Source organism: Callithrix jacchus, chromosome 5 (genome assembly GCF_049354715.1).
Source record: "Callithrix jacchus isolate 240 chromosome 5, calJac240_pri, whole genome shotgun sequence".
Lineage (NCBI taxonomy): Eukaryota > Metazoa > Chordata > Mammalia > Primates > Cebidae > Callithrix > Callithrix jacchus.
In genome coordinates, this window is record NC_133506.1 from 110,778,073 (window position 1) to 110,796,103 (window position 18,031).

Consider the following 18,031-nt stretch of genomic DNA (forward strand, 5'->3'; position numbering starts at 1 on the left):
TTCCTAGGTATTTGTCTCAATACCTGGCCAATATCCATATTTGGAAATGTTTTAATGAATTGAATTACAATTTGAAACTCTAACCCCAAACCTGATAGGAGAAACATTCTCTCTGACCAGTCTAGGTACTGAATAATCTGGTCTCCAACAGAAATCACCGACCTGAGATTTTCTTGCGGTGGTTGTTTCCCTGTGCACCACACCACCACTACATACAGAGACTAGTTCTCCTTTTTCTTGCAAGTCCTGCGCATCTTTATCGAAAGACCACTTAAGAAAGTTCAAGTACTGCATCCTTTCTTGTTAATAATAACAGCTAATGTTTACAGAGTGTGTGCTAGTGCCAGGCAGTGCTATAAGGCGTTATATTAGCAGCTCATTTAATCTCCACAACTCTGTGAGATAGGTAGTAATATTCTTCTCACTTCAGTGTTAAAGAAACTGAAAAACTTGCCCTGGATCACAGAGTAGTTGAAGCAAGCCATCATTCTTAGTCACTCTGCCTCGCTACTCAAAATATCCCATTATATAATGCAGATCTCCCAAGGAGAGAACATGGGACCATGTCAAAAGCAATTCTTTTTTTTTTTTTTTTTTTTGAGACAGAGTCCCATTCTGTTGTCCAGGCTAGAGTACAGTGGTGTGATCTTGGCTTATTGCAACCTCTGCTTCTTAGGTTCAAGGAATTCCCCTGCTTTAGCGTCCCAAATAGCTGGAATTACAGGTGCACATCACCACGCCTGGCTAATTTTTGTATTTTTTAGTAGAGATGAGGTTTAACCATGTTGGCCAGGCTGATCTTGAATGCCTGACCTCAAGTGATCTGGCTGCTTCAGGCTCCCAAAAATGCTAGGATTACAGATATGAGCTACTGTACCTGGCCCCAAGACCAACTCTTGACAAGCCTGCAGTGAATTACTTCACTTCCAAGAAATACCAAAAACAGACCTAATACAAGCTTATAATCAAAACCCTCACCTGAATTCTAAATTATGTAGTGTTTTCTCAGTCCACAAATTTCAAGTCTTCCCTTTATTACTACTTAAATATTCATTAATGTAGTTACCGTATTGCTAAAACTCTACCTTTTAGGAAGTTGTATAATAATAAAATGATGTCAGTACTGCTGGAATAGAACTCAGTTTTTAATTTAGGGGCCAGTTCATTTTGTTTTGACAGTAGGAAGAGGAAGTAGTCAAGTGGTCTGAGTATATCTAGACATGTGTTCAATCCTCTGCAATTAACAACTGTGGAACCTAAGAGACATAATTTTACCTCTCTGGGCCCTTCTCTTGTGAAATTAAGTTTCATAAAATTATAAGATCTTTTCCAACTTAGACTTGCTGTAACCAGCACTCAAAATAATCGGTTTCACAACCAATCTGTTCTATTTTACTGAATTATGAAATTTCGAACGAAAATCTCTTGAGGCTGAGCAAACCACTTTCCTTCTAAAGTTTGATATGATTGCACTTTAAAAGTATCCCCCATAGCTGCTTCCTGGCTTCCTTCCACCCTAGGTGTCTGTTCATCTGGTAACCAAGTGCTGAGACCCATTGTGATCTGAGGCAGACCAGGCCATTCAAGGTTGGAGCAGGGGACATTTGGGAAGATTTTAAAGGGTGAGTGGTCCCTCAGGCCAGAAATGATCAGGATTGACATGTTAAGTTCAAGTCTCAACCTTCACTTCCTGAATTTCATTTTCCACCAAGAGTAGAAAATACACTCTGTAAATCTTCAACTACCTACAGGTTAGTGAAAGTGAGACTGGTGATGGGGGATGCGCAAGAATTCTGCTTAAATCTGTTCAGTCTCCAAAATCATACCCAACAAAGAGTCTTTCCATCCCAAGATGAGTGAGAGTGACCAGGCCAACACCTTTCAGGAGAATAGGGTCCTGAGAGTTGTGTCGAAGGCCAGTTGTGTCAAATCAAGGAAAAACACCAATCCAGCAAAAACACCTGGGGCAGGGAATCTGAGGCCAATTTGTGCTGACTTTCTAAGAGAGAAAACACCAAGGTCTGGGGGCAGGGAATCTAAGGTCAATTAGTGCTAACTCCCCAAACCTGGATCAAAAGGTAAACACTGGGTCTGGGACAGGCACCTAAAGCTAATTGATGCAAACTTCCGAAAGCTAAACCAAAAGGTGAAACACCATCTCCCCAAGCCCCAATAGCAAAGGGTCAAAGGTTACCTTTCCACAACCCTCCTTCTTCCACCACATCTCAGATGGAAAGGGAGATTGCCTCATATTGGCCCTGAGCCAAGCAGGGACAATCCCTTCATCTGCATAGGGCACCACCTCACCTCAGCCTTCAATTAACCACAGATCAAATCCTTCATCCAGATAAGGGGTAATGGGTAAGAACCTCAAACAGCACACTGAAAACCCAGAAAACTTTGTAACCAGGCCCTTGAGCCTCTTGCTCTGTCCCACTCCCATCCTGTAGGATGCCTTCTCACTTTAGTACGATCCTGTTTTTCCTGCTTCGTTCCTGTGTTCCTTCCTTTGTTATTTTGCTGTGCATTTTGTCCAGTTTTTTATTCAAAACACTGAGAACCTGGACAATTTACAATCATGGCTGTCCTTCTGGTAACAGAGTTGACATGGATTCTAATCCTCTCCCAGAACTGTTGAAAGTGAGCCTTGGTTTGATTTCCACAAGTTCCAGGCAGACCTGGATTACCCTACATTTCAGATGGAAGTTTGCCTAGACGCAAACTGCAGTCCAGGTGACCTGCGCAGCTGAGTAATAAGCCTGGGCGCAGAGCAGAAGGCCGCACTCCCATCTGCCTGCCCACCCTCTGCCTGTCCCCAGCATTTTCTCACTAAAGCAAAGGTTTTCAGCAAAAGTAACTTTGCCTTGTAATTGATTTTTCACCTTTATTTTATAGAAAAACTAACCTGAAATAAAACACTAAAAAATATTCATAATGGAGGCATCTCCAACTTCTTTTGGAGGGGATTTAAAGTTGCCAGTATTGTTTGTTGTCATTGCAAGTATTTTTCTGGTTTAGGTTTTGTTTTTTGTGTGTGCGGTTTTTTTTTTTGAGATGGAGTCTCTGTCCTCCAGGCTGGAATACAGTGACATGATCTCGGCTCACTGCAACCTCTGCCTCCCAGTTTCAAGTGATTCTCCTGCCTCAGCCTCCCAAGAAGCTAGGACTACAGGCATGTGCCATCAGACCCAGATAATTTTTGTAGTTTTAGTAGAGATGGGGTTTTTCCATGTTGGTCAGACAGGTCTTGAACTCCTGATCTCAGGTGATCACCCGCCTCAGACTCCCAATGCTGAGATTACAGGCATGAGCCACCATGCCCAGCCTCAACATTGTAAGTTTTTAAAATATATACAGTATACATGTCAACTTCAAGATGTAGCACTAAGTCCAGAGCCCTCTGGTGCACAGGGATTCCCTGAGCAACTCCCACCCAGAACAGCAGCTGTGGAAAATGGGAACCTGGCCGTTGCCAAGCTCGGATGGGGATGTGGAAAGGCCTCCTTGTTCCAGTGTGATAGCACGCGGCTTGCTCAGAGGCTGGCCCCCTCCTCTATCCCCATCCTCCACCCAGGACATCCTGCCCTGGTATTTCTAAATCAGGACCAAAGGCAACAAAGTGTAAACTCTACATTCCATTCCTTATGTGAGAAAGCCCTGTGAAAGTTTGCCTCTTGGCAAGAGAGAAAGTGGAGGAGCGTTAAGGAGTCGTCAGAGGACTGCACATTTTAAAGGAAAATTTTCCCATCTGCAATTTTCCTATAGAAAAAGCCTTCAAAAGGAGATTGATAACTGGGCACAGTGGCTTCTGCCTATAATGCCAGCACTTTAGGAGGCCAAGGCGGGTGGATCATGAGGTCAGGCGATAGAGGCCATCCATCCTGGCCAGTATGGTGAAACCCTATCTCTACTAAAAACACAAAAGATTTAGCTGGATGTAGTGGCGCACCCCTGTAGTCCCAGCTACTCAGGAGGCTGAGGCAGGAGAATTGCTTGAACCCAGGAGGTGGAGATTGCAGTGAGCTGAGATCACACCACTGTACTACAGCCTGGGCGACAGTGCAAGACTCCATCTCAAATAAATAAATAAATAAATAAATAAATAAATAAATAAATAAATAAATGGAGATTGATTAGGGCCGTGCATCACGTCCCAAAGCATCATGTTCTACAACAAAGCAATTCAGTTTTAAATAAGGTTGGGGAGTGATGCACATTAATATCTCTCTTGCAGAGTCACACTGTGTGTTAGCATGTTAAGGGTTCTGGGAAAAACTATTATAAAGCAACCTGTTTATGTTTAAGACGAGATTTCCAAAAGCTTTTGACAGTCTTTTTTCTCTTTTTTATGTAACACCTATTAACATCTGTTCTGAGGAATACACATGGGGAAATGCTGGTGTAATGGAAAATCAGAAAACCTTTGAAGTCAGAAAACCAAGATTGGAATCACCACTTGATCCATTACTTGCTGTGGGGCCTTAGGAAATTGTCTTAACCTCCCTGAGTCTCTCTCTGTTTTGTCATCTTCAGAATGAAACTAATAACTCCGACCTCATAAAACTACCTGAGGATGAAATAAACAAGCCTATTGCTTGGTGTCTGATAAATGGTAACTTGTTATTAACAAAAATGACACCTTATGGAGTGGAGGTTGTAACTTCCCAAATCCCGCTGCTGGAATAAAGGAAGGATTATTTTCCCAAGCTGCTGGGAATGCTGCAGGAAGACAGCCTTCAGCACTCAGTCATCTTCAGGAATTGTCTTGGCTAAAGAGAGCCAATCTGGGCCAAACGCAAGTCCCATCCATAGGGCAGCTGTGGAAGGGGCAGAGGTTACAAAGGTCTGGCTCCCTCACCCTATCTGGGGACAAGTCTGAGGGTTGTGCCTCCTTCAGAGCTTCCCATGACATTGGCTAAAGTCTCTCTTGAGGCTATTGCAGCCTATCTTCTCTCAGTCCCATATCATTTCTCTTTCTCCTTTCTTGCTCTCCCATTCCCTTCTACAGTGCTCTTCTAATCCAAGAGCACTCCCTGATAAACTTCCTGCAAATACATTTCCTGGAGACCCAGCTGATACCACATTGATTCTAATAGCCCACCTTCCATTCAGATTTTGAATGACAGAAAAGAAAGGTGTGCAAGGCTCAAAGAGCCTCAGAGAGACTCAGGTTTATGTATTTAAGCATGTATGAGTTCCACATAGAAATGCATCATCACAGCTACTCTGGGGACACTGCCTTTGAGGTAGCCCTGCTCTGTAAGGAGCAGCTTTAAAATTAAATTCAAATTTAAAAAAGAAGAAATGCATCACTGCTTGAGCACAGAAGTTCAAGGTTGCAGTGAGCTGTGATCACATCAACTGCACTCCAGCCTGCATAAACAGAGTAAGACTGTCTTAAAAAAAAAAAAGGAAAGAAATACATTACATACTAGGAAAATATCCTCTCCATCAGTGATTGGTTCCCTCAGTAAGACAGAGTACAGCTTTATTCCTCAAAGTGTGGCTCATCAGCATCACCTGAGAAGCTTAAAAATAGTGGGGCTTGCTAGGCCCACACAGAGACTGTCTTAGGAGTAAGTCTCTGATACTACTGGAAATAAACATTAGTAACAGAATCTCCAAATGATGCTGATGCAGGCTGTCTTTGGACCACCCTGAAGGACCGGTGCCGCAAACTTCTTCTGTACAGGATCAGATAGTACATATGATAAGACTGGCAGACCATGTAGTCTCTGTCATAACTATTCAACTCTGTGGTTGCAGCATGAAAGCAGCCACAGACAATATGTTAGATGAATGAGAGTGAATGTGTTCTGACAAAACTTCATTTACAGAAAAGGCAGCTGGCAGGATTTGGCCACAGGCTATGTTTTTCTACCTTCTGCCCTAACCCTTGCTATTCAAGCCTTGGTGCTAGGATCATCAACATCACCTGGGACCATGCTAGAAATGCTGAATCTCAGGCCCAGTTTCCAAACTACTGAATAGAACCTGTCAGTGATTTGATCACCTGAAGACCCTCCAGTGATTTGCAGTACATTTCAGTTTGAGAAACAATGTTGTATGGTGTCCACTGGGGCAAGATCACAGATCACAACACCATGAGCTGGTTAGCTTCTCTCTGGTCTGAGATTACAGAGGAATGATCAGAACCTAGGCTGAGCCAGCTTTCTTGCAAAAGTGTGACACAGTGAGCAGGCTGGCTTCATGTACCCATTTAGTGGGAAAACTAAGTTCTAACTTTCTAATTGGGACCCTGTGGTTAATTAATATGATGGACCCAAACTTTTAAAATAATGCAGTCAAGGCCAAGAGCTGTAGCTCATGCCTGTAATCCCAGCACTTTGGGAGGCTGAGCCAGGCAAATCACTTGAGGTCAGGAGTTTGAGACCAGCCTGGGCTATGGTGAAAGCCTGTCTCTACCAAAAAATACAGAAATTAGCTGGGCATATTGGCAGGTGCCTGTAATCCCAGCTACTCTGGAGGCTGAGGCAGGAGAATTGCTTGATCCTGAGAGGTGGAGGTTGCAGTGATCTGAGATCATGCCACTGCACCCCAGCCTGGGGGACAGAGTGAGACTCCATCTCAAACAAAACAAAACAAAAAATACAATCAAGCTGAAATATAAGGAGAGAGAAAAAAAGAAACTTTATTTTTGAGGGAAATTAAGAGTGGAGGAGATAATCTGGTTGCCAGGCACTAGAGCTCATCCTCCTGAATCATGCCATCCTGTTTTTCCAGTAAAACATTGCAATATTGCATTAGTCAAGTGATTTTGCAACATCATTTAAATGACATAAGGTGTCTGCTTGTGTCTGAGCATGATTCTGAGGGTGGACTTGTGCCAGCCCGTCTGTTCCTCAGAGATTATATCCAGAATTAATTCTATTAGAAACTCAAAAACAACAGGCTTACTTTGGCATGATGACCCTAGCAATGGTTATAAAAGGATTGTGCACCAGAGGAACCCACCTCTTAATGGACACCACCAGCAAAAGGGCAGGTACATCTTGTCCTCCCCTCTGCCCATGCGCTAAGGAAAGCCCACAGATGCTTTCTTGGCTGGATCTAATCATTCCATTCTCTAAGCAGTGGTCAGCCAACTTTTTCTGTAAAAGACAAGATAGTATATGTAGGAAGGCAACATTTTATTTCTACCTTTTTAGGATCCCTGGCTGGGCCTGAGAATTAAAGTCACCTGAAATAGATTAACAGGAGAAAAGCACACACATGTGATACAAGTTTCGCTTGACACAGGAGCCTTCCTAAGAAAATGGGAGGGTCTATGAGGTTGAACAGAGAGAGGCAATTGTGGAAAAGTAACTAAATTATGTAGGGGAGGCTAAAGGAAGGTAAGAATTAGTTTAACACAGTGTGTTTGCATAGAATTCTCTCAGCTATGACTCTCCACCGAAAAATGGTCCTTTTCTCCTGGTACAGACAGGGCATGTTTCACATGGGAGTCTTTATCTCCTGTTTGCTGTAAGCAAAGGGGAAGATTAGAATACCCTTCTTGTATCTATTGTTTTTCAAGTGCCTTCAGCTAGAAGTCTCATGTCAAAGTGGTATATTTTTGGGTGGCACGCCCCCCTTCATAAATATTTTAGGCTCTGTCAGCTGTAAGGTCTCTATTACAACTACTCAGCTCTGCCATTGTAGGGAAAAAGCAGCCATGGACAATTTTTAAAGGAATGGATGTGGCTGCCTTCAATAAGGCTTTATTTGCAAAAGCAGGCAGTGAGCCGGATTGGGTCTGTGGATTTTAGTTTGCTGCCTCCTGCTCTAGAGTCTGGTCTAGACTACTGCTTTTCAAACATTAATATGCATACAAATCACTAAGGTATCATGTTAAAATGTAGATTTTGATTCAATAGATGGGATCTAAGATTCTTTTTTTTTTTTTTTTGAGATGGAGTTTCACTCTTGTTGCCCAGGCTGGAGTGCAATGGCGTGATCTCAGCTTACCGCAACGTTCGCCTCCCAGGTTCAAGCAATTCTCCTGCATCAGCCTCCCAAGTAGCTGGGACTACAGGTGCGCACTACCACACCCAGCTATTTTTTGTATTTTTAGTAGAGACGGGGTTTCACCATGTTGACCAGGATGGTCTCGATCCCTTGACCTCTTGATCAGCCCACCTGGGCCTCCCAAAGTGCTGGGATTACAGACGTGAGCACCGCGTCCGGCCTGAGATTCTATATTTTTAACAAATACTCACATGATGATGGTAATGAAGATGATCCAAGGACCATACTTTGAACAGCAAGGCTTGAATTAAGACCACTAGTTCTCAATCTTGAATGGACCCTAGAATCACCTGGAGAGCTTTAAAAATACCAATGTCTGGTTTTCATTCCTTCCTTGCCACACACCATTATGATTTCTCTATTTTGTGGTGTGGCCTGAGTATTAAGATTTTTAAAAGCTCCCTAAGTAATCCTGATATGCAACTAAAATTGCGAATATTGCCCAGCATGTGAATGAAAGATTTAGGAATTTCTTTGACAAGACTTAAATTCAATCCTCAGATTTATAAAATGGAACACTTGCTGAGAATGAAGCTATCCTTTGAGGAAAAGAAATCTTTCTACCCAAGAGGTTTGACACTTGGGTAGAAAGTAACCAGATTCCTGAATTAGTCAAATAGTATTAGATTTAAAGTCCAAGTGGATCAATAAGCTGCATGGAAGGAAGCAGCCCCTTCCTCTGAGACTAGGGCAAGAAAAGCAACAGATTTTGTTAGGAGCTAGACTCTGGGGCATTCATGTCGACTGTTTTGTAGAAGAAGAGATATTCAGCCAGCGAACATTTTCTGAGCACTTAGCATGTCTCAGGGGAGGTCAGCTGCTGAGCATGGGAAATGAAAGTGGAGTAAAAGACTTGAAGAGAATTGTGAACATTTAGAATAGGTTCTGTGAACACTAGGAGAAGATGCAGAGCAGGGGAAAAATGAATTTCCCAGTGCTGTTGTGGCTCAGCTGCAGTTAGAAACATTTTGCTGCTGAATAAAAGGAGGAATTTGCTGACAGTAAAAACTGTCCTGAGTTGTCATGGGCTTCCCTCGGAAATGGGGAACTTCCAGTGGCTGGATCTCAACCATAGGTGAGATCAGCACTTTTCATCTGAAAAACCTATATACCAAGAATAGCCAAGTGGGATGTTACTAGTGATTTCAGCTAATAATGATGCCAACCTATGCAAATGCATGATATATAATGCCAGCATAGGTTGGCATACTCTAGAATACAATCCAGGCTGAGCCTGTAATAGCATCCCTCTTAATTACTTGCATTATTTATTCACTTTGAGTGGAAGAAAAAGGTGTGGCACAAGCTTAGCTGCCAGGAATTAAACAGAACCCACAAACTATCTGATCTCATCAGCAGAGGTAATGTAACTCATATGTGAATGTTGCCCATTCAGTGTAGAGGAATGGAAAAATGGGCTGATAACTGCTGAGACAGATGACAACATGGTAGTGGGAGATCAAAGAATTGAACATGGAGTGGGGGTGTTGACTTAAACAACAGTTAAAGTCCTTTCAACTCTGATATTTTGTGATTCTAAGAAAACACCTGTGTGTCTGGATCTTCTTTGGGTTTGAAAGTAAAAGCTTCACACAAGAAGGGAATGAATCACTACATAAATTATTCAGTGCTTGAAGGCCCTCAGAGAATTATTCTCTGTTCTTTGATTGAGGCAGGGATCATCTCCTAGATCCGTAGTCTGAGTCGAGGCTGCAGTTTGGATCTCAGATCCAGAAAAAGTGCTATAGATAATTAGGTCATCATTATCTAGGTCTCCTCCATCTTGAATCATGATTATCAAAAGCATCACCTTGTGCATAGCTTATAATAAATTCTTTTCTCTACTTACAGTCCAGAATTGTTGGTTGAGATAGATTAGGTGTTGTTGCAAAGGGATTTCATAACTAGTGGGAAACAGTATGACATAAACAGTATGCCTGGGGCCAGATATCAGTTTTACCATATTCCAGGTGGTTACCTTAGCCAGGTTACTTTCTGCTCAGTGCCAGCCTCATCACTGGCAAAATGACAATGATAATGTGTCAGAGGGTTACCATGAAGACATAATACACATCAAGTGCTTAGAATAGCACCTGGAAAGTATAAGGTAAGTACTCCAGCCACCTTAGTTACATAATTCCTATCTTCTAGAAGCTGGAAGACAGATACACTTAGATGGATGTATTTTACAACCCACGCAGCCAGCAAAATAAGAACATACAACCAAAACAAGATTAGACAGTGGGTGTTTTATTACCTCCTTTTATAGGTTCTCCTTGTTTAGAAAATTAGGCACCAGCTCTTTAGCTTGGCATCAGAATCCGTCATGACAATGCCAATGTTTCAATATACACAATACACTCTTCCCTATTAAGTAAATAACCTATACTTGAACAGAATCAGACCATTTGCTGTGTTCCCAGTGGGCATGATTCCTCCCCGTCTTTGAAAGTTTAGTCATAGTATTTACTCAATCTGTATGCAATATAATTTTCACTCATCCTTGCTTGTTAGTATCTTCTCATCCTTGACCACTGAAGCCAAGTAACTTTATGAAGACTTCCTTTAAATCCCCAGTAGACAAGATATATCTGTCTCTCTCTGAGGTACCTTAATACTTTATACTTCCACTACCATACTTTTCATACACTCCCTTGGTGTAGAGTTATTTTGTTAATTCCTCCAAATTTTAAGTGTCTTGAAAGACAGAATTTGTTCCTTATTCACCTTTGTTTCTCATCCTGTGACTGGCTCCCATCATCACTGCCCCACAATATGCATGGTACAGGCAATGGTGCCCTATACACTGTAGGCATTTGGTAAATGTAGGCTGGTTATGGGACTCTCTGGGATGTAAGGAAGCACGTAACTGGAATGGAGATGGGGAAGAGTTCCCTATCCAGCCTAAATGGGGCAAGAAAGAGCAGATGCTGTAACCCAGGGGCTTTGAGCACTTATTAAAATTAGATATTTAATGTCTGAAAACAAATCCCAGCACATACTTTGCATATTTCAGATGCTAGCCAGCCCCTCTTCTAGAAGATCTGCCTCCTACCCACAGCCTCCGATGAAGTGGTGAACGAATCATCTGTCTTTGCTCTACTACAGTCCCCACTCCATCTTGAGTTGATTGAATCAGGGCAGCCAAATCACGGAAAGCCTAGCTACCCTTCAGCCTTGTGAGATAAGATGAGCTCAGCCACAGGCTCTCTCCACTGAGATTTCAAGGTAGGACTTAAAAATACTCACCTAGGAGCTATAAACTCTAAAACTGCTGCAATATTAACAGTAACTAACAAGAGCCACTGTATTTACTGAGCATGTACTACGTGCCAGTCACTGTGTAGCATATAGTACATGCTCAGTGTACTTAAGGACAATACCTTTACTCCTCAAAATACTCTGAAGTTGAAGCTGCTTTTATTCCCATCTTATTTTAATTATTAATTATTTTATTATTAGGTTTTCTTTTTGAGACAGAGTCTTGTTCTGTTGACCAGGCTGGAGTGCAGTGGTGCCATCTTGGCTCACTACAACCTCCGCCTCCCTGGTTCAAGCAATTCTCCTGCCTCAGACTCCCACATAGCTGGGACTACAGACACATGCCACCACACCCAGTTAGTTTTTGTATCTTCACTAGAAATGGGCTTTCACCATTTTGGCCAGTCTGGTCTCGAACACCTGACCTCAAGTGATCTGCCTGCCTCAGCCTCCCAAAGTGTTGGGACTACAGGCATGAGCCACTGTGTCTGGCCTCCCCCATTTTATAGATGAGAAAACTGGAACACAGAGAAGTGAAGATTTAGATCAAGAGTCAAACTCCAGCAGTCTGTCTCCGGAGTCTATGATCTTACCCACTATGTTAAAATATGTTTCCCCAGGGCACGGCAAGTCAAAATGAAATGTCTCAAAGACTCAAAGATGGGGCACAGACAAGCCCGTGAGTAAGCAAAGGAAGCCAGTTTACTGATGAAAAAACAACTGGGGGGAGGAGCAAAGAGGGAATCATACATGAAAGATTACACAGCCATGAGACGCCTCAGAAAGACACAGGGCAACCCCATTTCACCATAGCTGTAAAACTCCTGGGGCTTGGCAATATTACGTTTTCTGCCTTAGGATTTTGTAAATCCCACTGCTTATGATAAACTGACCTTTGCACTAGCTAAATAAGTGGAGCATAAAAAGAACCTGGTGGCCGGGCGCAGTGGCTCACGCCTGTAATCCCAGCACTTTGGGAGGCCAAGGCGGGTGGATCACTAGGTCAAGAGATCGAGACCATCCTGGTCAACATGGTGAAACCCTGTCTCTACTAAAAATACAAAAACTTAGCTGGGCATGGTGGCTTGTGCCTGTAATCCCAGCTACTCAGGAGGCTGAGGCAGGAGAATTGCCTGAACCCAGGAGGCAGAGGTTGCGGTGAGCCGAGATCACGCCGTTGCACTCCATCCTGGGTAACAAGAGCGAAACTTCGTCTCAAAAAAAAAAAGAACCTGGTGTGCATGGTAAAAGCCTGTGTCTCCATATTCAATGTGGACTCAAGTCACACTCATTGCTCGGTCCTCAAGTTAGGCCAGCTCCTACTTTGCAGATCATGAGTGAGAAGCCTTTATTGGCACTCCAGCTCTGCCATGTTATTAAAATGGAGAAACCTTAAACTGGTCTTTAATGTGTTTGGACCCCTGCAGCTTCATTTATAAAATGAGTTGCCAATAACAAAACATCTGCCCTGCTGTCTGCCTCCAGCCAAAAGTTGTGAGTAAGTGGAAAGGCCATGCAAATGTAGAACTTTTTTTTTTAAAGCTTAGCATTCCTTAGGGCTAGTGTGTAAACCATGACTGTTGTCAGTGGTGCTGGGCCAGTCAGTAAAGAAAGAAGTAATGCTACCTATCACCCTGGCATTTCCCTCTCTCACGTCTCTATTTACAAAGTTACAGGTATTGCCAGAAAATACCCATATTCCTTTGTTCTCACTAATGAGTCAACTCTGGAAGCACCAGTCCCTTTATCAGTAAGACAGATCTACCTTTTCCACGTCTCTGTTTACTCAACAACAGAAACTTTCTCCTGCGCTGTTCTCCATAGTCTTGGCTCACAGTCTTTCTGTGCCTTTGTGCTTCGCCAGACTTTACCGTTTCTACCCCCAACGACAAGGGCTATGATTCCTGCCAGGGAGACTTTTTGTTTGTTTGGGGAGAAACGTGGCAACAAAGACATGAGACAGATAGTTATTAGCTTGAGTTTCCAGACAGTGTGATTCTCTGAGACAGTTACATTTACAAGACCCAGAGATGTTAAATTTAATTGAATTTTATGGTAGATTTATTTTGCTAAATAAAATTCACAGGAGGCTACTGGTTTGGACTGAGCTTCCCCTGCACTGGATCCAACAGGCCAAACCAAAATGGAGTCAACTCATGCTGACGTTCTGCACAACCAAGCTGAAACTGAGTTGTTTATCTGACCCACCAAGAAATCAAGAGAGATAGTAGCCAAATCCCCAAACAGGCCAATTGTAGGTAGTCTGCTCTGCCTTAGCCTTCACAAGAAAAGGTACTTTGAAAACCAATCTACCATTCGTTCTCTGTTGGGGCTTTCCTCAGCCCTTGCCTATAAGCTAACCTCCCTGCTCAGCTCATCGGAACACTCATTCTATTTTATGGAATGAGGTGTTGCCCAACTTTAGAATGGCAAACAAAAGCCAATTAAAATCTTTAAATTTGTTATAACTTTGTCTTTTAATAATTTGTAAACAAACTGTGCTGCCCTCGTAAATATGACTTATGTTGGGTTGTCCCCAACTTCAGAAAGGTCTTATGTCTCATCGAAACCACAATATCACTAAATCATATTCTTCCTATCTTGTAACACATGCAGACATGACCACAATTTCCCATGAATAAACTATAAGATATTTGAAGCTTGCTTTATTAGATTGTAGAATGAGATGACCCCAGCAAGTTAGAAACCCTGGGGTAGGATTGCCAGATAAAATACAGAATGCTAAGTTTGTGTGTGTGTGTGTGTGTGTGTGTGTGTGTGTGTGTGTGTGTGTGTGTATTCTTTTATATATTTTTTTCTTTGCTCTATTGTCTAAGCTGAAATGCAGTGGCATGAACACAGCTCACTGCAGCCTCCATCTCCTGGGCTCAAGTGATCCTCCTGCCTCAGCTTCCTGAGTAGCTGGGACCACAGGCCTGGGCCACCATGACTGGTTAATTTATTTTTCCTTTTTTTTTTTTTTTTTGAAAAGACAAGGTCTCGCCATGTTGCCCAAGCTGGTCTCGAACTCTTGGGCTCAAGCAGTCCTCCCACCTTAGCCTTCCAAAGTGCAAGGATGGCATGAGCTACCATATCTAGCCCTGAGTTAAAATTGAACTTCAGATAAAAAATGAATAAACAACCAATGTTACATGAGGCAGAATCATAGTAAAAAATTATTTGCTGATAATTAAAATTCAAACTTAAAGGAAATTCTATATTTTTATTTGCAAAATCTGGAAACCCTCCCCAGAGGTCCAATTCTGACTCTTACAACAGGTAAGAGTTGTAAATTTAAATTATGCCATCCTCAGAATCCTCTATAAAATGAAAAGTCTGAACAAGATGAATCCTAAAGTTTCTTGCAGTTCAATAATTACATAATTCTATGACTCAAGTTCTAATGAATTACAAATGTGGCATTGGGCTAGTTATTTAATCTCTTGGTGGATTAATTTCCTAATCTTCAAAATCAGGATAAAGCCAATGTCACGATTGTTAGATGAATGGACCTGGCTTGTGACTTGTCTTAGATAAACAAAGCTGGGTATTGTTAAAGAGGTAAAAGCAGATTTTATTCAACTACTGACAGTAAGGAAAGAGTTGGGCTGCCTTCTAATTTGTGCAAAGGTAACTAGACATTTTAAAGGGAAAATGAGGGAGGAGGAAGCATGAGCAACTGCAGCTCAGGCAGAGTCAGGAAAAAGGAAACATGACCAAGGGTTGGTCAGGGTAAATGTGATTAGGCTGGCTGCATCTGCTAGCTGGCAATTATGGACCCACAGAGACTGGGACTCCCAGGCCCTATCCTTCCTGATGATTATATTTCAAAGGAATCGTTTTCAGGTCCTTGAGAAAGACACTCCTAAGTTGTGGGAGATACATATGCAATCAAAGCAACAGAGAAAGGACTCAGAATTATAAGCCACTTTGAGTTCACATGCTAGGAAAGGAAAGTCAGGGGCCTATTATCAAGCGTTGACTCTAATAAACAGTATATGTTTCTGACAGCCCTGAGCTTTTCCTGACAGAAACTCAAAAGAGGGCTGGGTTTTCCCAATGATGCCACCTTCTGATGATAGTACACTAAGGTCAAGTCTTAGTGCAGTGGTATGGAGCTGTTCTTATGTGCCAAGAGTTATTTGCAGTTCTCACCTTCAAAAGTGTATGGCATAGTAACTTGTGCTTAATAATTAATCGTTTGTTTATTCATTCAAAATACTATACAATTCCTCATGATCAAGCTGTATCTAAGGAACACTTATTTATAACTTAATTCTGTGTGAAGAAAAGGCTTTCAATGCAATTTTTTTTTTTTTCTAGTACAGAGTTTCACTGTGTCACCAGGCTGGAGTGCAGTGGCAAGATCTTGGCTCACTGCAACCTCCACCTCCTGGGTTCAAGTGATTCTCCTGCCTCAGCCTCCCAAGTATCTGGGACTACAGTTGTACGCAATCACACCCAGCTAATTTTTGTATTTTTAGTAGAGATGGGGTTTCACCATGTTGGGCAGGATGGTCTCGATCTCCTGACCTCGTGCGTGATCCACCTGCCTCAGCCTCCCAAAGTGCTGGGATTACAGGCGTGAGCCACCACACCCAGGCTTGATGCAAACTTTAAGTGAGTAAAAAGTATAGGACACTTGCTTAACTTGCTTAATTTGCTTAATTTTGTTTTGTTTTGTTTTTTGAGACAGGGTCTCACTCTGTTGCCCAGATTGGAGTATAGTGGTGCAATCACAGCTCACTGCAGCTTTGACCTCCAGGGCTCACACAATCCTCCTGCCTCAGCCTCCCAAGTAGCTGGGACCATAGGTGTATGCCACAATGCCTGGCTATTTTTTTAAATTTTTAGTAGAGATGAGGTCTCACTATGTTGCCCAGGCTGGTCTGGAACTCCTGGGCTCAAGCAATCCTCTTGCCTTGGCTTCTGAGAGTGCTGGGATTTCAGTCGTGAGCTACCATGCCCCACCACTTGCTTAAAATAGTATGAGTCTTACCAAATTGTTGCTAAGCAGTGATGGTTCAACAGTTTAAAATGAATCTGATTTCTTCATTAAGGCATCTCTTAAGACTTATCATTGTCACCATTTTTGTGGACACAAAGTTGGTGACCTATGGACACAAAATACACATCTTTAAATTATTATAGAATTTGTGTGTTAGCTTTCAACTTGCTCTCCCTTCAGTTGGTCCAAAATAAAAAGATTCCTCAGTTTCTGAATAGGTGAAGGTACTACACTGATTTAATTATATCTGAGCTGGATCTGGGGAAGAGTCTCTGTCCTATTTTTGTTTCTCTTTACTCATTTGATTTCTATTTTTAAATGGCGCTAAATTGTGAATATAATGCAATGCACACAGAAGTCGTCATGGGTGGAATTTTATCCCTCAGTGGCTCTAAAGAGTTTTCACAGATTTAGGATTTGTATAAAGAACTTCTTCATCTTTCTCAGATGATCCTCTTTTTCTCTACTCCATTGATGTTGTCTTGGTTCTGGCCTTCATTGCTGCTTGCCTGGATTATTATACTCTTGTGGTTTTTTTTGTTTGTTTTTTTGAGATAGAGTTTTCACTCCTATTGTCCATGCTGGAGTGCGGTGGCACGACCTCGGCTCACTGCACACTCCACCTCCTGGATTGAAGTGATTCTCCTGCCTCAGTCTCCCTAGTAGCTGGGACTACAGGCGTGCACCACCACACCCGGCTAATTTTTTTGTATTTTTAGTAGAGAGAGGGTTTCGCCATGTTGGCCAGGCTGGTTGGAACTCCTGACCTCAGGTGATCTGCCTGCCTCAGCCTCTTAAAGTGCTGGGATTACAGTGTGAGCCACTGCACTCAGCCTATTCTTGTTTTAAAATGGTCACTCTACTTCCAGTATCCCTCACAGTATTTGCTAGGCTATGCTGTATGTAACAAAGGCCCCAAGTAAGAGTGGTATAAGAGATTTATTTATTCTTCTTACAGACCTTCTGGAGGTGGAGGGTTTCCCCACTGGTGTGGAGAAGAAATGCTGGATGGAAACATGGCGTTGTTTGAGAGAAAGAGCTATGGTAGCTGCCATATGACATAGAACTAGAGAGATACAGATATTTAAGAGTTATGTGCAATGTATTTTCCTTCTCCATATTCACAAGAAACTTTAGTAACAATTGACATTACTTGTCTTGTGCTTTTACAACAGCATTCCCCAAACTTTTTGGCACCAGGGATGAAACTGGGTTCATAGAAGACAATATTTCAACAGATCGCGAGGCGGGGATGGTTTCAGGATGAAACTGTTCCACCTCAGATCATCAGGCATTCGATTCTCATAAGGAGTGAGCAATCTAGGTCCTTCACATGCTCAGTTCACAATAGGGTTTGTGTTCCTATGAGACTGTAATGTCCCCAAATGTGCAGTTCACAATAAGGTTTGTGCTTCTATGAGAATTTAATACTGCTGCTGATCTGACAGGAGGCAGAGCTCAGCTGGTAATGCTCCCTCCCACAGCTCACCTTCTGTTGTACAGCCTGATTCCTAACAGGCCACAGACTGGTACCATCCATGGCCCAGGGGTTGGGGACCCCTGCTTTAGAAACTCACTTAGGTTTGTGATTCTTCTAGAATCATTAAGGCAGGTGCTAGGGCTTGCCTAAGGAGGCTCAGCTGCATTTAGATTACAAATGAGCAGTGATATCTGCCTGGACCCTCTACAGCACCTGGTGAGGTTTCAGAGCAGCATCTTTTGGTGTGTGTGAGT